This window comes from Peromyscus maniculatus, chromosome 3 (genome assembly GCF_049852395.1).
Source record: "Peromyscus maniculatus bairdii isolate BWxNUB_F1_BW_parent chromosome 3, HU_Pman_BW_mat_3.1, whole genome shotgun sequence".
Lineage (NCBI taxonomy): Eukaryota > Metazoa > Chordata > Mammalia > Rodentia > Cricetidae > Peromyscus > Peromyscus maniculatus.
The window spans coordinates 134,317,755-134,342,641 of NC_134854.1; positions in this window are offsets into that span (position 1 = coordinate 134,317,755).

The window sequence follows — 24,887 nt, forward strand, 5'->3', positions numbered from 1 at the left end:
ACAACTGAAGAAAAGGGACAAATCATCTATCCCAAGAAACAGAGTGAAACGGTGTATGGGTATATATTATCTAAAAAAAAAAAATTTTATGTCTTCCTAAATGTTTGTTTCTGCTTTTCTCTAAAGATTTAACACTATTGGTCTTCTAACAGTCCCAGTTCAATTAAAATTTAAAGCTGACTTTGGAGTTGGAGAATGGCTCTCTCCTTCTTTAAAATCAAGCATGTTGTTAAAAGGAAAATGCAAACTCCCTGTATCATGCCAGAATAAGAGCCATCTTCTGCTATGGTACAGGACAAAAGCAAAATTAATTAAGGGACTATTCTATTACTAATCTCAACTCTTTGATTCTATTCTGATTCTTTAAACTTTTCTCAAAGTATAAATTTTATATCAAAATTTACAAGATTAATATATATATATACATTTTAAACTTTGTTAAGATATGAATGGTCACATAGAGTACTAACTAATTCTAGAAAAAAGGCTAGCTGCATATATATGTTTTTGTGTTCGAGTCTCTTATCAGTTTTCTGCAGGAAATCACGGCCAGGCCTAATATCAACTGAAGTCTCCAGAAAGAAGATGGGGCCCCACAACAACAACAATTCCACGTGGACAATAATAATATCATTAAGCTGACAAACATCATCCACAGATCAGCTTTGAACTACAAGGTGCTCAGAGCAATTTTGAGATGACTAGCTGAGATGATCCAGTCTCAAAGACTACTTGAATAAGGACTTGAGATAAACCCTCAACTTTGGCATTATACACAGACTGGATAATGAAGGATATAGTTACCTCTCCTAGAATTTGACAATTAACCTAAAATTTTTCTTTCAGGATAAAGAAAACTTCGCCCATACCCAGCAGGAAGCAATTTTAAGAATACGACGCCCACATTCCCAAAGAGGTGGTGTGGGGCGGGTGGTTTTTTGGTCTTTTTAATGGGTTTTGGGTCTGGGATAATTTTCAGTATTTAGGGGGGTTGGTTACAAGTTATTGTCAAGGGTTAGGAAAAAGGCTAAGCAAAGGAGATTAGATTTAAGGTTCTTGTTTAAAAAAAAAAAAAAAGAAAGAAAGAAAGAAAGAAGGAAAGAAAGAAAGAAAGAAAAAAAAAAGAAAGAAAAGAGAAAGACAATTACTAGTTTTAAATACTTTACATTGGATTGAATTGTTTTATATTGTACACAAATTTGAAACTGATATTGTTAGAAAATGCTATATGTATATTTCTAATTGTATTTATTCCATCCATTTAACAATGTAATGCAAATTTCTGATCCTTGAATGTTATTATTATCAACTATTAGGATATAAAGAAATGAAAGCTAGTAGTTAGACATTATCATAGAACTTGTAGTCATATTGGATATGTTTTAAAAAATTGAGCAGAGATGTTTTAGACAGGTCATCTTCAAACCCTTCAGAGATCTACAGAATATGGCATTTAAAATGTTTTAATAACTTAGAAAATTTTTCTTTTTTGAGACATGTCGGCTCCTGGCAGTACCAATCTACTTTAGAAAAAATATGGGCATTGAAGAAACTGCATATGGAGTCAACTTTCATTCTGGCAAAAGTTAGCCACTGGACAACAAAGTATCCTCGAATCAACAGGACAAAATGGACAGACAGATCACGAAACAAGGGACTACTGATTCTTGCCAAAACAAGTGTGGTTATGGCTTTATCAAAAGGCATCTTCTGAGGCCAGGACAATATGGCCCCATCCCTGAAGTGGCCTTCGCATCCGGAAAAGGTACGGTGCCCTTTTCTTCAAAGGCAGCTTAACAGGCAGAGGGCCGATGGATTCTGTTGTACAATGGAACAGCAGCTGAAAGCTCATGCCTCTCAAAAGTAGACTGGCATTTAATAGAGGGATGTGGAGAAGAAGGGGATGCTGAGATGAAGCCATATATACACAGCCAAGAAGAATGGACAGCTGAATTAAAAAACTGTCAACAATTTCCAGAATTTAAAATCCTGAATCATGACAGGACACTAGTGGAATTCAGGTGTTTCTGGTACGTGGACTGCTCTCACCCAATGTGAGGTTGAACTGTTGACCTTGTGTACATCCTACTTCACAAATGAGTCTGTCAGATACACTAAGCCTATAGGCTGAAGATGATGCCCCAACACTGCGGAGAAACCTCAGGTGACTGCCCAGGCAGCTGGCTGTTTCTGTCAACTCACAAAATTTTTTTGGAAGTTGCTTGCATGCACTTCCTGTTTTTATTTTTGTTAGCTAATATTATTCCCTTCTTGGGTCTCTGAGGGAGTTGAAGATTAGTTAGTTATGGTTGAAGATTAGTTAGTTATAGTTGAAAATTAATTAGGATAGAAAGTACATTAGATACATCTTGGAATTATCAAAATAGGATAGATAATGGAATTATTTTCTCTGATTCGTCAAATACCTGTTTAGGTATTTATTACTTGTATATATTGTATATAGTTATTGTACTTTTGTATATAGTTTTTCTTTTGTTAGTCATAACCTTTTGCTTTTTTTCTTATTAAAATAGAAAAGGGGAAATGTGGTGGTAATCTAATTGTATTGAAATATTATTTTGATTTGTACTGAAATATTAATTTGATTGTATGTTAATAAATAAAGTTGTCTGGGGGTCAGAGCTATTAGAGCCATAGCAAGAGTGTGGCGGTGGTGGCACACGCCTTTAATCCCATAAGATCTCTGTGTGTTCAGGGATACAGCCAGCATTGGAGACATATGCCTTTAAGACCTAGGGGGCTGTACATTCAGACAGTGACGAGGCAGTCATGTGTTTGGGTTTACAACCAATGAGAATGCAGAACAACATACTTTAAAAATATGAACCGACAGGAAGTAGGCTCTTTTCGCGAAGCTGGGACAGCAGGAGGAAGGGTGAGATTTTAGCTCTGAGCTCTGACCTCTCGGCTTTCTCTTTTACATTGTTTCTGTGTTTCTTATTTAATAAGACGGTTGGTTACATCTACACTATCCATTCATCCATCTATATTGTCATAGATCTATTCATCTACCCATACAAACCAACCATCCATCCCACTATCCATTCACTCACCCACCCATTCATATCTTCATTCATCCATGCATTTACCACCCTTCTCACATCTATCCACTCATCCATTCACCCATCCATGCATATCATACATACATACAAACATATTTTACCATCCTTCTCACTATCTATTCATCCATCTAGCCATTCTTATCCATCTACCATCATATTTCCATACATCTACTAATACATACTCATTGCATTTATTAAATGTTCAATTAGTCTATGAAATAAAAACTGTGACCCTCAAAATGCTTGGTAAAGTATTAAAACCCAAAATGAATGGAGGTATGATACGGAATAGAAAATAAGATGCACACTTAGAAGAGGGAGTCCCTCAACTGAAGAGGGAGGTACCGACTGTGGAAAACACTAGAGGTGCTAAGGAGGCCCAGGAGCACCAGAGAAAAGAGCAAGAGTTCATAAATACCCACCCATCTCCGAGCAGGTTAGCTGATAATAATAGGCAAAAGTGCTGCAGACACTCCTAGAAGCTCAGGCTATGAGCCACAGCAAAAGTCTTGGCATTTTCTTTTTGGGAAGTGCAGATCAAGGTGGCAGATATGTTTGGCACCCTTTTTTATCCCTTAACGTTGTTAAGCACAACCTTCCACAAAGCCTTTTCAAGTGGGGACTGCAATCAAAATGTCATCAGCTTACCTCCTCCCATTCTTCCAATCTCTCAGGAAAATTACAGTTTAAAAAAAAAAAAAAAGAACAGAACATTTTGGTATTATTTATATGGCACTGTCCAAAAAAGCACCAGTTGGCTAATGTCAGTGTTCAGGTGTCATGTCACTGTTTTATTTTGTGGGTTGTTGGTGTGTGTGTGTGTGTGTGTGTGTGTGTGTGTGTGTGTGTGTGTGTTATGCTGTCGATGGTTTTTAATATAAAGTTTTACTTTTCTACTTTTCTTTTTTAAATATGTTTTAAATTTATTCTTAGAGAACTTTGCACATGTATGGAATGTAATATGATCATGATCATATCCCCACATTTCCCCCCTCACTTTCCCTGGACCTCCCCCAGTATGTCCTGCTCCCAACCTCCCAACTTCAAGTTTTATATATATTCCTGAAGCAAATTAGTGCTATCCATATACACATGTGCAGGGTCCTCAGCTGGAGCATAGACAACATACCAGTGGCCACATTCCCAAAAGGAAATGAACCTCCTTCCCCCAGCAGCCAACTACCATTAGCTTCTCAGCTGCGGGTGACCTGAGGAGCCCCTGGAGGCCCCCTGGGCTTGTGACTGGCCTGATCTTATGCAGGTCATGCACAGGTGACCACAGCTACCAAAGCTGACCCAGAACTGTTCATTTTTTCTGCTTTTCTAAAGACATCCGAGGCTTTTTTTCTCACCACTCTACCCCAACCAACACTCAGATCTGCACATCTACTCCTGGGATCTCTGTTTCAGAGGGCCCCGAGTTCCCCACGAGTCACTCAACTCTCTCCCATTTCCCACTGCTCTCTTCTCAACTCCACAGAGACCGAGCCCTGGGAATTCTGTTTCCCTATCATCTGCGGCACTGTTTAATCAAGGCTGCTAATCAACTGTGAAGTTCATAGCGGATGTCAGCACAGTTTCCTGTGTGCTGATTGATGCGTTTAACAGTTTGGTCTTAATGCCTTTGTTCAAAATTAGATGACAACAGAATCGAGATTAATATCGTGTGAGGTTTTTTTTTAAAAGCCAAGCGATGGCTGCTCGAAGGAACAGTCCTCTCCTGGGACTGTATCACCGGGGCAGTGTTCCGGTGATTTAAGACAAAGCCTGTACCGCTTCGATTCTAATAACCACAGGCTTTTGCAGTCACCAGAAAGCCCATACAAGACGAAGGATTCGGTTTTATTTTTCATGAGTGATCATAAGAAAATCCCCCTTTGCAAAAACTAAAACAGAAAAGAAAAAGAAAAATGAGTGTTGTGTGTGTGCTCACATGTGTTGAATAAGGGTCTAAACACAGCTTCTGACAAGAAGCTATGTAATTCTCTATCCCCTTCCAATCCTTCCATTTCTCTCTCCCTCCCTCCGTCTCTCTTTTTCTCCCTTCTTACTTTCTCATTCACTTCTTTCTCCTTTTCTTTCCCTCCCCCTCCCTTCTTCCCTTTCTCCCCTTCCTTATCCCTCTTCTCTCCTTCTTTGTCTCTCTCTCTTTTCCTTCCTCCCTTTCTCTCTCCCCTTCCCTCCTCTCTCTTACTGTCCCACTCCCCCTCCTTCCATCTGTTCCCCCTCCACTGTTCCATCTCCCCCTCCTTCCTCCTCCCTTCCTCTTCCTCCCCCTCTCTCTTCCCCCTTCCTCTGTCTTATTTTCTCTTCTCTTCCCTTTGTAAAAAGTAAGTCCACATGAGGCAGATCCCCCATAGACAACCCCCTGTAACTCTCTCCTTGCTCCCCACCACAAGGTTCTCTTCAAAGGGCACGGCTGGCCCTCACCACTACAGTCCTGCTCTGACATGGTCTGAAAGGCTCTAACCTGACATTTCAACCCTGAGCTTGGCAAACACAGGCTTCGCTTGCCATTCTTTGTTCGTTCCTATTCTTCTTTCTTTTTTGATTAATCAACAATGCTTCTCAGTAATAATCCAAATGAACATCTTGATAGATTGCAGCCATTACAGGCTTTTCCACAGAGAGATGTTCTTGAAATGTTCATCAGGTTTGGGAAAGGGGGGCCGTGGAGGAGTTCTTTCCAGTTTTAATAGGAAAAATCTAATAAGACTAAAAGCATTCATTTCAACTCGATGGGGAAAGAATTTTTTTTTAATTATTAAGTTCTTAAGAAAACAAAAATCACATTATTACACTATGAAATTGAGTCAACTGCAGAAGATTCTGCATAATAATAAGTAACCATATTATCTCAGTTTTTAAAAACAATCTTCATTTAGCTCTTAGACAGCAATTTCCTGAGAATATAGAAATGTGAACATTTATCCTTTCCTATAAATCTCCTTTCCATTTTCACTGTTACAATTTCTTACTGGCGTGCACTTTAACTTATTTAGGAAGGAGCCTCAGTGTGAACGGGTCCTAACCAGGATCCCTGGATAAGCATCTAAATATAACTGGATTTGTCTTTTCCAGAAATCTCCAGCAACTATCCACAGTAAATTACTAGAATGTGGGCTGCTTCCTGGGTGAAAATCCCCTCGCTGTTACAGAAGTCTGTATGAACTGTCAGTCACTTTGGATTATTATCAGGTTGGTCTTTCAGGTTCAGTCATGTTTGAGTGAAAGTATCCATTTCCTATGAAATTCTAGATAGACTTCTTCCTATTCCTTCCCCAGTTGTTTGTCAGTTTTCTGTTGCCATTACAAGATACCTGAGGCCGGTTACTTCATTACTCATACTTCATTACTTATAGTCCTTCAGGGGTACAGCACCAGTGCAATAGGGGTCCCCATAGCTATGTCACAACATAGAAGATGGCATCATAGGCCCATTTCAAAACTTCTTAACAGAACCACACTGGAGACCAATCTGCTAGTGTATGAGCCTCTGTGGAACAAACCACACTTAAACTATAGGGTTGGTGCAGGCTACCACAGTGCTGAAGACCCTGCAGGTATGAAGCAGGGATGAGGCAGGGCAGAGTGCTCTCTCACATCCCTGCTCTCCTCATAACTAATAATAATGTGACAGATTAAGGGAGGTCAATGATTAAAATTGGTTGTTAACTTAATAGAACCTAGAATCACCTAGCAGACCTCTGGGCATGCTGGAGTTTCTAGATTGGTTTAACTGAGATTGGAAGGCCCACACTAACTGTGGCAGAGCCATCCCATGGCTGGGGTCCTGGACTGAAAAGGGGAACATGAGCTTCCTGGCTGTGGCTCCAATGAGACCAGCTACCTTACACTCTTTCCACCATAACGGACCACACCCTGCAACTGTTTAGCCAAACAGATCCTTCCCTCCTCAAGTTCCCTTTGTTAGGGATTTGATTTCAACAATGAGACAAGTCACCAAATTAGGGACAGAACAGACATGCTATTTGGTGACTGCCCCGTGGCTAGGCTGAGCTCACTTCTTGCTTGATTATAATTGATGATTTGTTTCATTGTCTTGGGATCTGAAGACATTGAATTAGGACTCTAGCAGGTACTCTGGGTAGGCATTCTACTGCACTGGCTGTCCCAACAAGCAAAGGCTCAGCTCTGGAGATCAACTTTCAAGTTCCTTCACAATCTGACTAAAGCCTCTTTTTAACCTCAGTGCCTGCCACTCAGTGCCTGCTGCCAACTCCATGCTGCAGCTTCACGGAACCTCTGTCAGTTGGGCAAACATCTATTTCCTGCTCTAGTCTCACTTCTATCACAGTGATAAACTACCCTGGCAAAAGCTGCTAAGAGGGTAAAGAGTTCATTTCAGCTGGTAATCCCAGGTGACAGTTCACTGCAGCAAAGAAGCAGGATGACAGGGACTTAAGACAGCTGGTCACATCACACTTGCAGCCAGGAACACAGAGAAACCAGTGCCTGTCTGCTAGGTCTCTGCTTGATTTCTCTACTCCTGCACAGGCAAGATCCCAAGCTCTGGAATGGAACCACTTACTGTCAGGCTGGGTCTTCCTACACCAATTAAGACAATCAACATAATTCCCAACAGACACACTCATAGACCAACCTGGTCTAGACAATCCCTCACCGAGAACCCCTTCTCAGCTACTTGTACATTCATTGTGTTGAGTTGGCAATTAAAACTAAGTATCCTAGTGCTGAAGAGATGAATCAGCAGTTAAGGGTACTTGGGGCTCTTGCAGGGGACCTGGGGTCAATTCCCAATACCAACATGGTGGTTCACATTCTTTAATAACTCAATTATAGAAGATCCAATGCCCTATTCTTGCCTCCAAGAGTACTAGGCATGCACCTGATGCATATACATACATATAATCAGAACACCATACACATAAAAATAAATAAATCTTTTTAAAAAGAACTAGCCACCATGCTTCCTTATCTCCAGTTAAATTACCTGTCCCCCAAGTTGCCCTGAGATGTCTCAGTCAATTGTGAGGCGGAGAGTGGGAACATTCCTAGTTCACCTGGTTCCCCAGGACTCTGAAATAAAGGACTGTAGCTACAGGACTTGAAATCCAAGAGAAGAGTGAAAACAACCAAACATTGTGTAAGTCGTCAGGACACATAGGTGATATGATTTCTTCTGTTTCCATTTCCTTCTTGAATGCAATCACAGTTCTTCTACATTGCAAACTAACGATGGGTAGGCCATATGCAAAAGCTATCAGGAAAAAATGTACATTTCTTTGACAGGCTCCATCATTACTCCTACAGCAATGACACTGCTTCCTTAAGGCAAATAAAACTTTTAAATGCCTCAGTAGAATCAATCACAGATCAGGGCAATGACTGTTACTTCATTGAAAAAATATACATGCATTACAACCACATACTCACACATATACACAGCATGTGAATGTTTGTCTGTGTGTGTGTGTACATAGATACACACAAATAGAAACATGCATTTACCATATCACATATGTACACATCTAAGCACACACAAGGTAGAATCCCATCTTATCTTTTACATGTTGACTTGACTGCAGTCTTCTATGTAAATAATACAAAGGGAAATTTTCTTTAAAAATCACAATATAATCATTAGATGGTACTAAAATACCACACAGTCTACACCAGAAACAAAGAAGTAGAAAATATTCTATACTTAAATATAAATCAATAGTCTTTTATAGGGAAGTGATTTATAACTGTTCAGAATAGAATTTCCTATTGAGTTGTTTACCTCCATCCTCTCTCCAAACTAACAGGATGTATGAGAATATTCTCAAATTTAGGAAGACTATTTGCTGTAAGTGAGTAAAACATTTCTGCTTCTTTCCTGAAATGACCTTTATTTGAGATCTCATTATGTTACCTTCAGAGGAAAAATACAAATTGAAAATTAGTTTGAGCCTTCGCTTCCCTGGAAGGTTTAGCAAAAATTTCCATAATGGGCACTGTAGTGGTGGCAAACCCAGAGTCCTAAGAGAAGCTGGGTACCTGAACATCTTCCCCGATGAGAGCACCATTGACTTGGGTCACCAGGTCCCTCAGAGAGCAGAACTGGGCACATTCAACTAACACAATCTCTGCTTTCTGTCTCACAGGCTTTCCCTGCTGGGTAACTTAGCAATTTCTTCTACCTAGGCCAGAAGCACCATGGGTTTTTAAGTATAACTTAAAATTCATCACACTTATATTCGAGGCAAACAGAGACTACAGGGAACCATAATGGGTGGTTAGATCTACACGAAGTAATGAAATAAGCACTAGCTATCTACAGCTTCCAAAACATTACACTACAGAATTAGTCTGTTTGTTCCATCAGCCCAGGTTGGATACTATAATACACACCCACATACACATCATACACATGCAACACACACATACACACACACACACACACACACACACACACACACACACACACACACACGGTAATCAAGCATGGTTCAAACTCTGCTGTAAAACACATCTTACAGCTATCTTCCACTCCAGAGAAATAGAAAATCTCCTGAAATCATGGTTTCTATTTACTCATTGTTCATATAGATAAGTGATTGTCATTTTTTTTAAAAAGATCTAAGCTTTTCCTCCCATGAGAATTTTGAATTTCTATGGCATGGAAACCCAGGAAAGCAGTTAGGCAGACAGTCTGAAAGTCCATGGTGTGCAGCAGCCCTGCATTCATATTTAGGGTAAAAAAATCTGCTCCATTGCCTTCATTCCTCCAATGTAAAGCTGGAGGAAAATGGAGGGGCGTGCAATCATCTAAACAAGTTGCAAAGTGTTTTGCTCAAGTGAAATCAAATCTCATGCGAAGGCCCATAATACAAAGAGAGGTGAGTTCCCCTGCTCTGACAGAAAGGAAAAGGAAGGGATCTGACCACCTACCATGGGCAAGGGCCATGGTTTGTAACAGCCTGTGCTGTAGCATCCTAGGACCCCTATCACTCAACAGAGAGCATCTGAGCTAGGAAAACTGTGCCCATGAGCCAATTGCAAGTGCTGTAAAAATAAAGGTTTCCTCGAAGCATAGTGATGCAATTTGATTCTACAGTGGCCATGGCTTTGGCTCTTCTTCTGATACAGAGACAGAGCTGAGCAATGACAAGTTCTAAAATATTTACTTAGTGTTTTGGGTAGTTAATAGACTGTCAGGTTGACAAAATGTAGCATCACCTGGGAGACAAATCTCTGGGGTTGTTAAGGTAGGAAAGCCCACCATTAATGGGGGCAGCTCCATGCCATGGGCTGGGGTCTGAAACTGAATCAAAGGGGGAGGAATAGCTAATCGCCGTTTTCATTGCTCTGCAGACATGCTGTGACCAGCAGCCAGGTCATCAAGGACTGTACCTTGAAACTGTGAGTCAACAAAAAAAAATTTTTTTTAAATTGCATCAGTCCTTCTTTCCTGAAGTTGCCTTTGTTGGGTATTTTTGCATAGCAATGAGAACTAATAGGGTGTCCCTTGACAGAAAATGTGCCACCTCTGTTCTAAATGCCTGAAATGCAGTCCGTGGCCTAGAGGTGATAATCAATCATCCTTCCCCAAACTGAATTTTGTACTTTTCAAGAAAAGAGTGCCAAGTTCCTGTTTGAAACACTTCCCCACTAGAAATACAATCAATTTTAAATTATTATTATTATTATTATTATTATTATTATTATTATTATTAAATATCCTTATTGTTAGTGGTGGTGGTGGTGGTGGTGGTGGTGGTGGTGGTGGTGGTGGTATGTGTGTGTGTGTGTGTGTGTGTGTTTGCCTGAATGTATGTCTATGTAGCATGTATCTGTAGTGTTCAAAGGGGCTAGAAGAAGGCATCAGATCCCTTGGACTGGAGTTATAGATGGTTGTAAGCCATAATGTGGATTCTGGGGACCAAACCTGGTCCTTTGGAAGAGCAGCCAGTGCTCTTAATGACTGAGTCATCCCTCCAGTCTCAATAATCAAAAAACTTTACAGAATTAAAGGGAATAGAGAAAACAATGGGATGGCTTTCAAATGATTAGTCCTTCTAAACATACATCAGTACTTCATATAATGTTTATATTGTCTCCTTTATTATTGTGGTGGCAAAAATAAACCCAACAAAAGCAAATTAAGGAATCAGGGGTCTATTTGTCCTTATGGCTTAGGAAGGGATACAGTGTATCACAGCAGGAAAGCCCAGATGTTGGCTTATGAGACAGCTGTCCAGATTCAGGAAGCAGAGGGGAATACATGATGCTCAGCTTGTTCTCTTGGGCTCATGGGCTTGCCCATATTCAGAACAATTCTTCTTTCCTCAGTTAAACATGTCTTCAAATGCTCTCACAGACACACCCAAGGGTGTGTGCTTCCAGTGACTTTAATCAAGCTGACATTAAACACCATTCATCCCAAGAAGTCACTCGACCCAAAGCCCTTCTGAAAAAGAAATCCTATGATGTTCAGATAAAGCTTGGGTCTCACACTACCCATAGCTGAGTTATGCAAGAGAAGCCTAGATTTTTGAGGTTTTGCTTTTCTTTTTTAAGAAGAAAAGAATGAGAAAAAAAAAGAGTCTGCAGCAGAAATAAGCAGTTCTTCAGAGTCATGGTCATTACAAAGCAAACAACAAAAGGCAGCCTGGTTATTTAAGCAAAACTGTAGAGACTCCAGGACACAGGACAAAAATGAAATATTAGCAATACCAGCAGCCCAGGAGATTGGCATTTCTAATGCAGCAGGTGGCATTTTACATTGTCACTCAGTATTCATTTCAGTACATGGAATGTTCTGCATCACCACAATATATAATGCATAGGCTTCGGCCGACTTGCTATTGGCTAGAGTTTTAGAAAGCATTTCATGCCCATCCACCCTTTTGGAATGACATTATGAGTGTTTTAATTTTGTTAATTGCAGTCTTCTAACAAGTGTCTCTCTCAAACTTGTCATGCTTTACAATGTCCTGAGAGAGGGCAGATGTCTCCTATGCATAGATACTTCAGATATCATACCACCTAGTCTCAAGACAGAGAGCTGTTTTGTATGTATGGTTGTTGGGGGGTGTTTTGTTTGTTTGTTTGTTTGTTTGTTTGTTGTTTTTTGTTTTGGGTTTTTTTGGTTTTTTTTGTTTTTGTTTTTTTGGTTTGGTTTTTTGAGACAGGGTTTCTCTGTGTAGTTTTGGTGCCTGTGCTGGATCTCACTCTGTATACCAGGCTGGCCTCGAACTCACAGAGATCCACCTGGCTCTGCCTCCCAAGTGCTGGGATTAAAGGCGTGTGCCACTGCCACCTGGCCAAGACAGAGGAGTTGTAAAACAGTGGGGGAAGAGATACTGAGCATTCATTGTGGAGTCATAGAAAATTATTAAGAGTCCTAAGGGGAGACGATATATAAATATAAGGTAAATTACATATGTGCATATGTGTGTGCATATATATATATATATACTTCCTTTAAATGTGTGTGCAGAATTAACCACCCTACTCTAGTTGCATTTCAATAGATCCTTGGAGCAGCTCTCTATTTGAACCAATTAGTATTTATTTCTGAGACTCTATAATTATCATGATGACTAATTTAATGAGCAAATTGACCAGTGTTCACAGCCCTCCCAGGTGGGCATGTGACAAGGCTAACTGAGAACAAAGCCAAGGCAGTTCACAGCCTCTTCTAAATATGAAAGTTGGGATTTATTTTGGCCATGTGTGTCTTGGTTATAGTTCATGAGCCAAAAAAAGGTATTTTTCTCACTCTCCTGGGTGCTGGCAAGCTTTCTCTCTGCGTGTTCATGCTCCTGTATCAAGAATCCCTTGGCCCTCGCGAACCTATAGCCTTCTTGATGAGACCCTAGTCCTCACGTAAAGTCTGTGTCTTCATACAGTGTACTCTAGGTTTTATTCAGTTCATGTCTGCTGAATAAGTTACACTCAGTTTTGCTGGCATGACAAAATCCATGCAACGAGGGCAAGGCTGCCAAGCTGAAAAATCCCATAGAGCATGAAGCACACTTCTATCATACAAGGTCTGACATGTGGTAGTTGCTGAATAAATATTTCTACAAAGAAGAAGTGAGTCCCACTAGGAAGTGAAAAGCCCCTTTGGAAATAGGAAAATGCATTCATTTCAAGCAAGTAGGATATGGATCCAAATCAAGAACCAACAAACTTTTACTGCAAAGGGACAATTGGAAAATACTTTAGGCTTCCCAGGTGACATGAGATGACTAAATTTGATGGTTATAACATGGAAACAGGCATAGCTAGTCTGCAGATGAATGGCTGTGGCTATGTTCCAATATAACTTGACTTACAAAATCGAGTTGTCTTTCTTGCTAGCTATAGTTGTCTGACTCACCATAATGCAAATGAGAAAGTAAAGACAATCAAACTTTGAGATAATAATATCGTCATGTTCCTGTTACTGGACATCGAACTGTGTGGATGTAAGATCCACAAACCAGTCACAATTCAGGAGAGTGATTTGCAAGTGGCATACAGCGTTAGAATTAAGAACGATGGGATATTATGCAACTATGAAATGAACAAACTGCCGCTGTCAGTGCAACGGGAATAGATACAATGTCTTACAACCTAGACATCGTGAACCAAAGACACTAAGTGCATACATGTGCATATGATATAACAGCAAGAAAGGAAAGGGCAAGCTGTGAGGTGCTTATGCTTACATAAGGAGCAAAATACATCTAATCTTCATAAACTCTCTCTATATATGTATGTATATGTATAAACATAACCACACCCACATATATATACTTATAAGTAGGGGAAATAAAATAAATAAAGAAAAGAATAAAAAATTGCCAAAATACTATACTCAATGGATAATAAGTAAATGTGAACATGTGACCAAGGTCATTATGATCAAGAAATATTAGCATCATGAACAAAAATCACCACATACCCACTAGGATGATAAAAATTAATGACTATAATGCCAAGTATTGATGAAGATGCTAGCTAACAGAACTCTCCCACACTTCCCTACAAATTGTCCCAGTCCCTCTAGAAAACAGTTTGTCACTTGTTGCCATAAACATGCACTCCTGGGTAACACTTAAGAAAAAAAATGCCTACAAAAATATATAGATTAGAATGTGTATAACAGTGACTACAGAACAGAACTGGCTCAGTGGTTTAAAACACTTGTGCAATCAGGGGGGCTTGAATTTGATCCCAAATTATATTGAGAAGCTTCAGTTAAACCTACACTGGTATACGCTGGAAGAGGATGCCTTTTCTTTGTGCTCTACGAACTGAACATTTGTACCTGATGTCAATGTGTTTAAGCCTAATCTCAATAATGTGAGGCCTTTGAGATCAAGGCAAAAAGACAGGGTCCATACAGTAGGATAAGTGCCCTCCTATGAAGAGATCCAAGCAGGTCTCTTTCTCTCTGGACATGAGAAAGATGTCCTTCTGCAATCAGAAAGCAGGCCTCCCTGATGCAGGCCTGCCACACATTTGAAATTCAAGCCTCCAGAACTGGGGAAAGTAAATATTTTCTGTTTAAGCCACCAGCCTAGAACTGGGGATTGAGAAGTGGGGTACTATTCTAACAGGCACCTGAGGGCTTTAGAACTTGCTGGAAGCGGCAGATGCTCCAGGAGTTTTGCCACAGGGTGGCACACATGCACTCTCATCTCTGATTCATTTGGTGGCTATTTATTAATAAATGAGACTTTGAAGTTGATGCCAGAGTGAGATGATTTTGTGGGATGTTGAAATGGAGTGGGTGGGTCGGTGGTACAGATACTGGGAACAGGGACAGAATGCTACTAACTGAAGGCAGCCTCTCCTAAGCTGGTAGTCTGTTACAGCACCATGAGTTATGACACTCTCAGGTACGGGGCCACCATCTCCATAAAATCCCTTTGAAATATGTGTCACAGAGAAAAGAGAGCTTCCCTGTTGTCACATTTCACACAGAGCCCGACTACTCACACATCCATACACAATCAAGATAAAAGATAAAGCTACCGTCCATATACCTCTAGGACATAGGCAGTTCACCTAACCCCTGTTTCCAACCATCATTCAAGGCTTGGGACATATTACAGTATCATACCTGCTTGCAGTTACCTTGGAAGGGTTTTATGATGAGAAAAAAATGAAAGAATGATGAAAATTAAAAGTAATGATGATATCATCTGACAGGTTGTTTCTCGGCCCATAACACCATCACATAACACTTAGTTTTCAAAAGGTTCCTAAAGCTTACTGGGTGGAAGCACTCAGTAAATTGTAGGACAAAGTGACAGTGTGCGTATTGTTGACTTAAAGGGAAACAGTAAGAGCCAAGCAGTATCCATCTGTCATGGCAATGGACCCAAAAGGAAGAGGAGGGGGGGGGGGATGAAAAAAGGATGGTGCATGTTGTGAGAAGGTGCGTGCTTTCTTTCTTTTTTTTTCCTGGTCTGTGTCCTGAGCATCAGGAACAAGGATAAACACACACACACACACACACACACACACACACACACACACACACACACACACATACATACACAGGAATGTTCCAGAATGTTAACTGATATTCTCTTTCAAACAAAACACAAACTTTCTAAAATATCTCAAGTGGTCAAAACAACTCAGTCTCCTACAACAAATGTTTCCTACAATCCTGCTTTCTTCAGGTAAGAGTTCCACCAGCATGGCCCCTCTTACAATGTCAGCCTCTTTAGGACAAGCTATATGAGCCTGTCCTCTATGGGTTAACCTCCTGTGATAGGACACAAGTCCGTAGTCCACCAAAGCATCAAACCTTCACTCAAGAGCATGAGGAGGACTCCAAAGAGTGCTCTCAATCCAAAGCCACCCAAATTGGAGAGCTGAGAGAGTTTCCAACATCCTAGTGGTTCAAGTCGCATCTCCATTTCCATAGAGTATACTCAGAGGAGCAGAACATGGGGTCGAGAGAAAAGCAAACTAAAGATTCACCTCTGTCTCTGGCAAGAAACAGGAAGATGGAAGATCACATTCTGAAATGGTGGCACACGCTTGTGATCTCAGCCCTGAGGAGGCAGAGACAGGTAGGTCCTTGGACCTTACTGACCAAAAAGTTTAGCCTACTTAGTGAGATCTCTGCAGGTGAGAGACCCTGTCTCAACCAAGAGGACGGCTCCTGAGAAACAACACTCAGGTTTGTCCTCTGGCCTCCACATTCAACACACACATGTGCACAGGTACCCCTGTTCTCATACATATACAGGCACCTATACACAGAGAGAGACTGTTGTGGAATGTTATTTTAAGATGTGTTACATTTGTTTATGCTGTGGAATGTTTGTTTAATGATGCAAAGATGTGTTGCATTCTTTTACATTGCATTTGTTTAACTCTGTGAAGCTGTGTTACTGTGTCTGTCTAAAACACCTGATTGGTCTAATGAAGAGCTGAACGGCCAATAGCAAGGCAGGAGAAAGGCTAGGCAGGGCTGGCAGGCAGAAAGAATAAATAGAAGAAGAAAAAGAGGGATCAAGAAGCAGAAGTGATCAAGGTCAAGAAAAGAAGTGGCCAGCCACACAGCCACACAGCCACACAGCCAGCCACAGAATAAGGGTGAAAATAAGACATACAGAAATAGAGAAAGGTAAAAGCCCAGAGGCAAAAGGTAGATGGGATAATTTCAGAAAAGCTTGCTAGAAATAAACCAAACTAAGACCAGGCATTCATAAGTAATAATAAGAATTCATGTGTGATTTTTTTGGGAGCTGGGTGTCACACACACATACCCCAGCTAAAAAATAAGCTAAAAGAGTGGAAGAAAAACAACCAACTACAAGAGACAGAGATCGAGATAGAAACAGAGGCAGGCAGGCAGAGACAGAATGAGAGGAAGAGAGAGGGAATCTCCTTGATTGTTTTAAGTCTTTGTACAGTTCCTACTTTGTCTCCATACTGCTTTAAATTTCTCATCTGGACTGGTGCCTCTAACACAATTTGGGGATCAAGAGATGGTTGGTTATTCATTCAGATATTTACCATGCTAGATCTTCAGCTCAGGTTGGTAATAAGAGCCAAATTCTGTCCTCCCAGAGCTCCTCAGTGTAGGTAACAGCATAAGTGGTAGTTCTCTGCCATCATCTGCCATCATGACACAGTCACTGGGAAGCAGGTGTCCACATCTGTAACCACCTTAGGTCATGTTTACCACACTTGGCCCCAAAAAGAAAAGAAGAGGTAATAAAGCAGAGTGATAAACATCACTTCCAGACCCGGGACCTAAAACTTCTTATCAATTCACAGTTCTTTCTCTTCTGCTGATGATCAATGTCTGCAGGAGTCACAACATAAAATTGGCCAGCCTGTAAAAAATCTTTCTCTGTTCAGCCAGCCAGCTCCCAAATAATGACATGGAGACTTCTTATTAATTATGAAAGCTCTTCCTATAGCTTAGACTTGTTCCTAACTAGTTCTTATACCTTAAATTAACCTATTTCTATTAATCTACATCCTGACACATGTGGCATTGCCTCTCTTCTCTTTGCACCTTCTGTTTCCTTTCTGTATCTCCTGGTTTCTCCTGTGTACCTAGATTCCTCCTCCTCTTCCTTTCTCTCCCCGGAAATCCCACCTATACCTCATGCCTAGCTATTGGCCATTCAGTTTTTTATTACACCAATCACAGCAACACATCTTCACACAGTGTACAAATATCCAACAACACCAGCCCTCTGGCAGTCTGGAACCATTATTGTCTCTATGGAGGAAAAAGTTTGTCCTCAGTCTCTGCCTGGCCATAGAGCCATCACTGACTGAACTTATTGCTCATGGAAAACTCAACATGGAATCTAGTAAGTCATAGAGTTCACAGAGTTCCTCCATTATCACAGCTATATTCTGGTAAGTTCTCGGGAAGTACTTCCCAGCACTTCCATCTCTTGGTTTATTCATTTGTATGTGTTGGACATACCAAAAGCTATGGATACCAGGGTGAAAGAGGAGGCCTGAAAGGCAACAGATAAATAAACATAATTCAAACTGGAACAGTGATTGGAAGGGAAATCAAACACCACTGTGACAGAGAGCAGCTGTGAAGCCTCTGTGACATGCCAACTTGACCTCTGACCTGAAGGATATAAAAGAGCTGGCCATGCTTGCTCTGGGAGATGTCCAAACATAAAGACTCAGAGTCAAGACATCACTAGGAAGAGTCTAGGGAATAATAAAGGTTCATAATCTGTAGAAGATATGCAAAAAGCAGGCATGAGCAAAAAGATGTCTTCATCTTTCTCATAATCTTCCCAACCACTGTTGCAAGGTCAGCCACCACTGCCCTGAAGTCCCAAAGCCCAAGTCCCTTCCCATCATGCTACACTCTATCTATGGCAACCCCTCACATGGCTGACTGATTGCCAAAAAGAATTTTTTGACATAAAATATGATTCTGATAGATCACTTGACATCATCTGTTTCAATTGTGCTGAAATAATTTTACATTTAATTTTTTTTAATGTTGGGAGAAGTTCTAGTGGCTGGCATATTCCTGAGATTCTTAACCTGCAGGTTTTAGAAGCAATAACACACAATAGTTGAGTATTCCTTTATAAAAAATAAATAAATAAATAAACAGCAAGGCAATAACAATAACTTCACAGTGAAGTGTTTCCTCCAGTAAAAAAAGAGGAAATTGTTGGAGTTTCATTTCGGGACCTGGGGACCACATTTGTTTTGAACTCTTGTGCCCTTACATGAAATATTGAATTAATTTCAGGTATCCATTGGAATATGTCGTTGTCTTATTCACTGTGAGTTAACACAGCTGAGGATATTTTCTAACTTTTTTTTTCCTCCAGATTCTCCTGTATCAATAGCCTGGGGGATAAACTGTCTGATTTAGTTATACAGAAAATTACTGTTTTTATTTGATTCCTATTTTTTTTTCTAAGGGACAAGAAAAACATTCTTGCCATTATCGACTTGGTTCTAAGAAAAGAAGTAGATATTATCTCTGTAAAAATCTATTCCACAGCCCAAGAAAGGAGTTGCTCTGAGATAGGAAGGAGCATGCTCCAGAAGATGAGGAAGGTAGAAGGGGTCAGTGGGGCTGGGATAAAACAGAAGCATTAAATGGTTATACATGGGCCTCAGGCCTGAGAGCAAGAAGATGCTCTAACCACCAAAGGCCTCTACCAGGTGGCAATGAGTATAAAGTGGCCTTTATGAGTCTTGGTTTTCCCATTTCCATGACCATAATAGCTTAACTGAGTTCTGAGACTTCTCACCTACAGAGATTCCTGAGACATCTAACCCTTCCTCCTGTGCTGTACATAATAAACTCACTGAGGTTCTGCATTGTTCTACAATTGCTGCTACTCCATCAGAGTGTGCATAGGCCATCCTATTGCAGCTATTCTGTATGTGTTTCTGTCTTTCCATTCTTCATTCTCATGTAGCCCCAGTCTTACTTCCAGGACCCATTTCTCTAGGACAGGTGAGCATGCACCAATAAACACATACATGCATCTTATACTGCTGGGTCTATTGATATGGAAAACTCTAAAGCAAGCATTTAGTTTGTGCCTGGTATTATCTTAATAATTCAGGATTCATGAAGGAAGAAAGTATGCAAATATTCTGACCTTCTCAGCCTATACAACAGACTCATCAGGCTCATGCTCAAATCCTGCACATTTGAAAGACAGGACTTCCCTGTGGTTGCTTCTGAGAGTAGACCATTACGTTCCTGGATGCTCCTGCCCACTAGTACTTGTATAGCACTGGGGTCTTGGGCCATGCTGCATAGTTCATGTTTACCATGCAATTCATAGTTGTAGCTAGAGTTTTCCTGCCTTGCCCACAGTCAGGACAAATCTTTGTCACCCGCCAGTCCCACAGCCACTCAGACACAACCAAGTAAACACAGAGACTTATATTGCTTACAAACTGTATGGCCATGGCAGGCTTCTTACTAACTGTTCTTATATCTTAAATTAATCCATTTCCATAAATCTATACCTTATCACATGGCTTGTGGCTTACCGGCGTCTTCACATTCTGCTTGTCCTGGTGGCGGCTGGCAATGACTCCTTCTGCCCTCCTGTTCTTTCTTTTCTCCTTTCTGTTAGTCCCCCCTATACTTCCTGCCTAGCCACGGGCCAATCAGTGTTTTATTTATTGACCAATCAGAGCAACACATTTGCCATACAGAACATCCCAGAGCACATAGCAAAATCTTGCTTTTGTTTGTTTGGGGCCCTGAACCATGCTGTACCAGCTTGACCCCTAGGGATGGAAGTGAAAGCTACAGTTCAAGAAATTAAAGTGAGTTGCTTAGGCAACCCATGCTATAATGTTTGACCCCAGTAAAAACTCCAGTCATCAAAGCTTGTGTGAGCTTCCTTGGCTGGCAGTATTCTATGCATATTGTCATATATTATTACTAGGAGAATTAAGTGTGGTCCATGTGATACTATTGAATGAAGACCACTAGCAGCTTGTTCCCAGTCTCTCCAGCATTCTGTTCTATGCACCTTTTCCTTCCACACACTTTATTCCTTGTCTTTTTTCTGTGCAGTAACCATAACCATGAGTATAATAACTTACCTGAGTTCTATGGTTCCTTCTAGCTAGTGATAAACCGTGAGGGTAGTCTTAAAACTCTTCACATAGTCAGCCATATTTACTGAGCATCTCCTCTGTGCTGATTCTATCCATAAATAATTAGTATTTATGAGGAAGCAGAAAAAGACAGTCCCCTGCCCACTTGACCTTCCTGGTCTTAGCTCTGCCAATAAAGAATGACAGTGGGGTAAGATTGCTCATAGAAATTCACTCCCTAGCATGGTCCTCAAGAATCCTTAGACCATGAATAAAGTGGGAATCAAAGATGTTCAGGGAGTCAGAAGTAAGTCAGCCAACCAAAATCCAGCCCCAGTGTGATCAGAGTAGGGGCTGAAAAGATTTACTCTGTTTCCCAGGTCATTAGATCATGCCTACAATATGTCCAACTGCAGTAGAGTCTAAGAACTTTTGTACACCACTAGCAAACCACTAGCAAACTAAAAAGCACTCAAGTCCTCATTTGGCCCAAACCAGGCTCCATGGGGAGCAATGAAAAGGTATGCAGATATTTCAAGTCCTGGTCTTATGTCATAGCAGTGATGATTTCTAAAGGATATTTGCCAATGTTTTTATAAATTTTTGATGGTCACATCTGGGGATGTACCACAGTACCTAGGACAAAATCAATATGGAGCTAGACATTCTATACTGTACAGGACATGCCCTCTCTGTAGAGAAGGACCAACAAATGTGGAAATGCTGCTGTGGCTGAGAAACCCTGAACCAGTTATTCAGAAGATAAAGATCTATTCACTGAATGAATCAGGTGCTTCATAAAGATTAAGTATCATACCACTTGACATTTCCAGGCAAACATTAGTCTGTGGCTGGGAATATTAGAAGTCCCAGACACAGAATGAGTGACTCATCTAAACACATATGAGCAGCCACGTAAATGATTTGTGACTCTTCACTCAGTTTAAGAAGAAATACTATCAAGAGAATTGAAATAAGCAAAATGGCTTGGTAGATGGTGGTGCCTGCTGCCAAGCCTGACAATCTGACTTATCCCCAGGAACCACATGGGAAAAGGAAAGAACCAACTCCAGAAAGTCCTCTCACCTCTACAAGTGCGCTGTAGTGTGCATCCCCCATCCCTACACACACACACACACACACACACACACACACACACACACACACACACACACACATTAAATATGTAATGAAGAATTTCTTTCAAAAGAGGGCTTCTATTGTCTTATTTTTGTTGGAAGAAATTTCTTAAGTCTTTTAAAATTATACCATTTTATCTTACTATTTGAAATAAAATAAAAAGAGAGTTTACATGAAGTGTTAAAATACTATAGGTACAGGGTCAAAATGAATACCCTGCCATAGACTCTTGCATTACAAAGAAAAAAACCCATATTGGCCTCTCCCTTTAGAAGACACAATGACCTGCCTAAAGGAGAGATAATAAAGATAATGTGGTCATTATTATTGTAATATACCATGTTTGAGTACTCTCCTTCTACATGCTTTACCAAACTTAAGCCTCTCAAACAAGAGTGAAGAATACAAGTAAAAATTATCTCATAGCAACTGCCAAGCCAACTGCTGTTACTGCTCCCATTTCGAAGACTCTAGAGTGTCTGACTTATGGCATCTCATCTTAGGAGTGTTTCAGTTTATGATGGTTTGGACCATCCTCTATTTAATTGTCATTATGGTATTTAATACATTACAGAGAGATAGTTGACACCTGTATATGAAAAAAAAAGTTTGTGTTAGCTGATTTTTGCCCACCTGTAGGCTATCTGGGCATCTTGAACATGGTAAAGTGAACTAGGATAAGCTATGATGATTGGTTTATTGGTATATTATATGTATATACTTATAAAGCTGTCAGCTTGGAGTAGATTGATTTCACCATAATCTTATCATAAGTTGGGATGCCTTGTGCATGCTCTTACTTTCTCTCCATCCTTTTCCTTTATCAGAAAGGGATTTATATTTTAGAAATTAACTTACATGATTGTGCTGATGTGCCATATCCAAGCTAAAGATCTAGGAAAACTGCTGGTTTAATTCTAGTGTAACTCCAAAAGCCTAGAAACCAGAAGCGACAGAGATGTGATTGCAAGTCCAACAGAAGAAGTCCAGTGTCCCAGCAAGTGGAAGGAAGCAAAAAGATAGATTCCAGCTTCTTCTGCCTTTCCATTCTATCAGGTCCTTCATGGATGGTGTCTTAGTTAAGGTTTCTATTGCTGTGAAGAGACACCATGACCATGACAACTCTTACAAAGGAAAAACATTTCATTGGGGTGGTTTACATTTTCAGAGGTTTAGTCCTTTATCATCATGGTGTGACATGGTGGTGTGCAGTCAGACATGGAGTTGTAGAAGGAGCCAAGCGGAGAGTCCTACATCTTAACTTGCAGGCAACAGGAAGTGAACTAAAACGCTGGATTGGCTTGAGCATATATGAGACCTCAAAGCCCCCTCCTCCACGGTGACATTCTTCCTCCAACAAGGCCACACCCACTCCAACAAATCCACATCTCCTCATAGCATCATTTCCTTTGGGGGCCATTTTCTTTCACACCACCACAGACAGCATAAAAATCACTCATAGTAGTGAAGAAGATTTAGTTGACTGAGTCCACTGGTGCTCACTTCACTGGAAATTTGCTGCTTGACAACACTCTCAGTGGCGATACCAATACAGGGGCTGTGGAACAGCTCAGTGGTAACAGTAGCTCATGCTCTAACATCCCCCAGCACATGCACACACACACACACACACACACACACACACACGCACGCACGCACGCACGCACGCACGCACGCGTGCGCGCACACACACACAAGAAAAGAAAACCCACAAGTTTAAGATCCATAGAATGGCTCAGTTGATGCATGAAATGAATCTCCCACAATGAGGCATTCTGAGAAGAAATAATCTGCTCAGAATCATAGAGTCAGGAGATAGGGCTGTGACTCACTCCTGCCTGATAATCAAGTCTGCCATTGCCCAATGTTCTAGCCACACAAAACAATGGCAGTATCTGGAAGACTTTGTTACTCATGACCAAGCAAAACAATAGGTGTTGCTTAAATAGAAAGTCAGATTTAAAGCTAACAAAGACCTTTCCAAAAAAAATCCTTAGCAATAAAACCCCCAATTCTTTGTACCTTCTGTCAGTGTTAACCCACAGGAACTGGGAAAGGTCAGAGTAACTCCCTGGGTCTAAACACCATGGCACATAAAACAAGATGAAAACCTATAAAGCCGGTTGCAAGTACTGACATGTTGATGAGTTAGGGTCCCATCCAGAAATGCATGCAATGTTCACAACAACTCAAGGATGGAATTTTACTGAAGGGATCCATTTGAAACCTTAAGGAGCTGTGCAGACACCTGTTCTGGAACAGCACAGCTCTTCTAGTGCCTAGCAACAAAGAAAGGCAAAACAAAGCAAGGGCTGGGTCCCAGAAATAAAAGGAAGGAGAGGTGTGAAAAGTGAGCTACTGTGAAAAGACCAGAAAGTCTGTTCACAGGTGACCACAGGGGTAGGGGTGAGACAGGATCCTTTCTCCCTACCCCTCCACTCTGGCTGGGCTCCCCATTGTCTGAGTTCAGGCAGAAGCAGCAGGCAGGGGAGCTCCTTGATGGCTTTGCTGTAGGGTATCCTTAGAGGCTGGAAGAAGACAGACAACAGGAAAAAGAGGAGAGAAATGGAGAGGATAGTGTTTTCACATCAAATGAGAAGTTTAAGAGGCTATGGAGTGTAAGTGTGGATTTGATGAAGCAGTCATAGCTGTTACACTGAGACATTGTTTCCAGACTGACGTTTGGAGTAGGAAGCAAGGTGAGTCTTCTAATTTCCTTTTGTTGCTGTGACAAATACCATGACTCAAAGCGACTCAGGGGAAGAAAGTGTTTATTTCAGTTTATAAGTCACAGACCAGCACTGGGGAAAGTCAGGGCAAGGACTCAAAGCAAAAACCATGAAGGTATGATGCTTGTTGGCTTGCTTGATGGTTTATGCTGTTACCTTTTCTAAATAGCCCCTAATCATCTGCATAGAAAATAGTACTGCCCCTAGTGGGGTGGGTCCTTTCTCATCACTTATCGAGGCAATCCCCCATAGACACACCCACAGGCCAATCTCTGAACTAGGCAAGTCCTCACTCTAGGCGTTCCACTAGCATGACTCCAGACTGTGTCCAGTTGACAATGAGAGCTAACTAAGATAGCAGGTTAATTTATCTTTA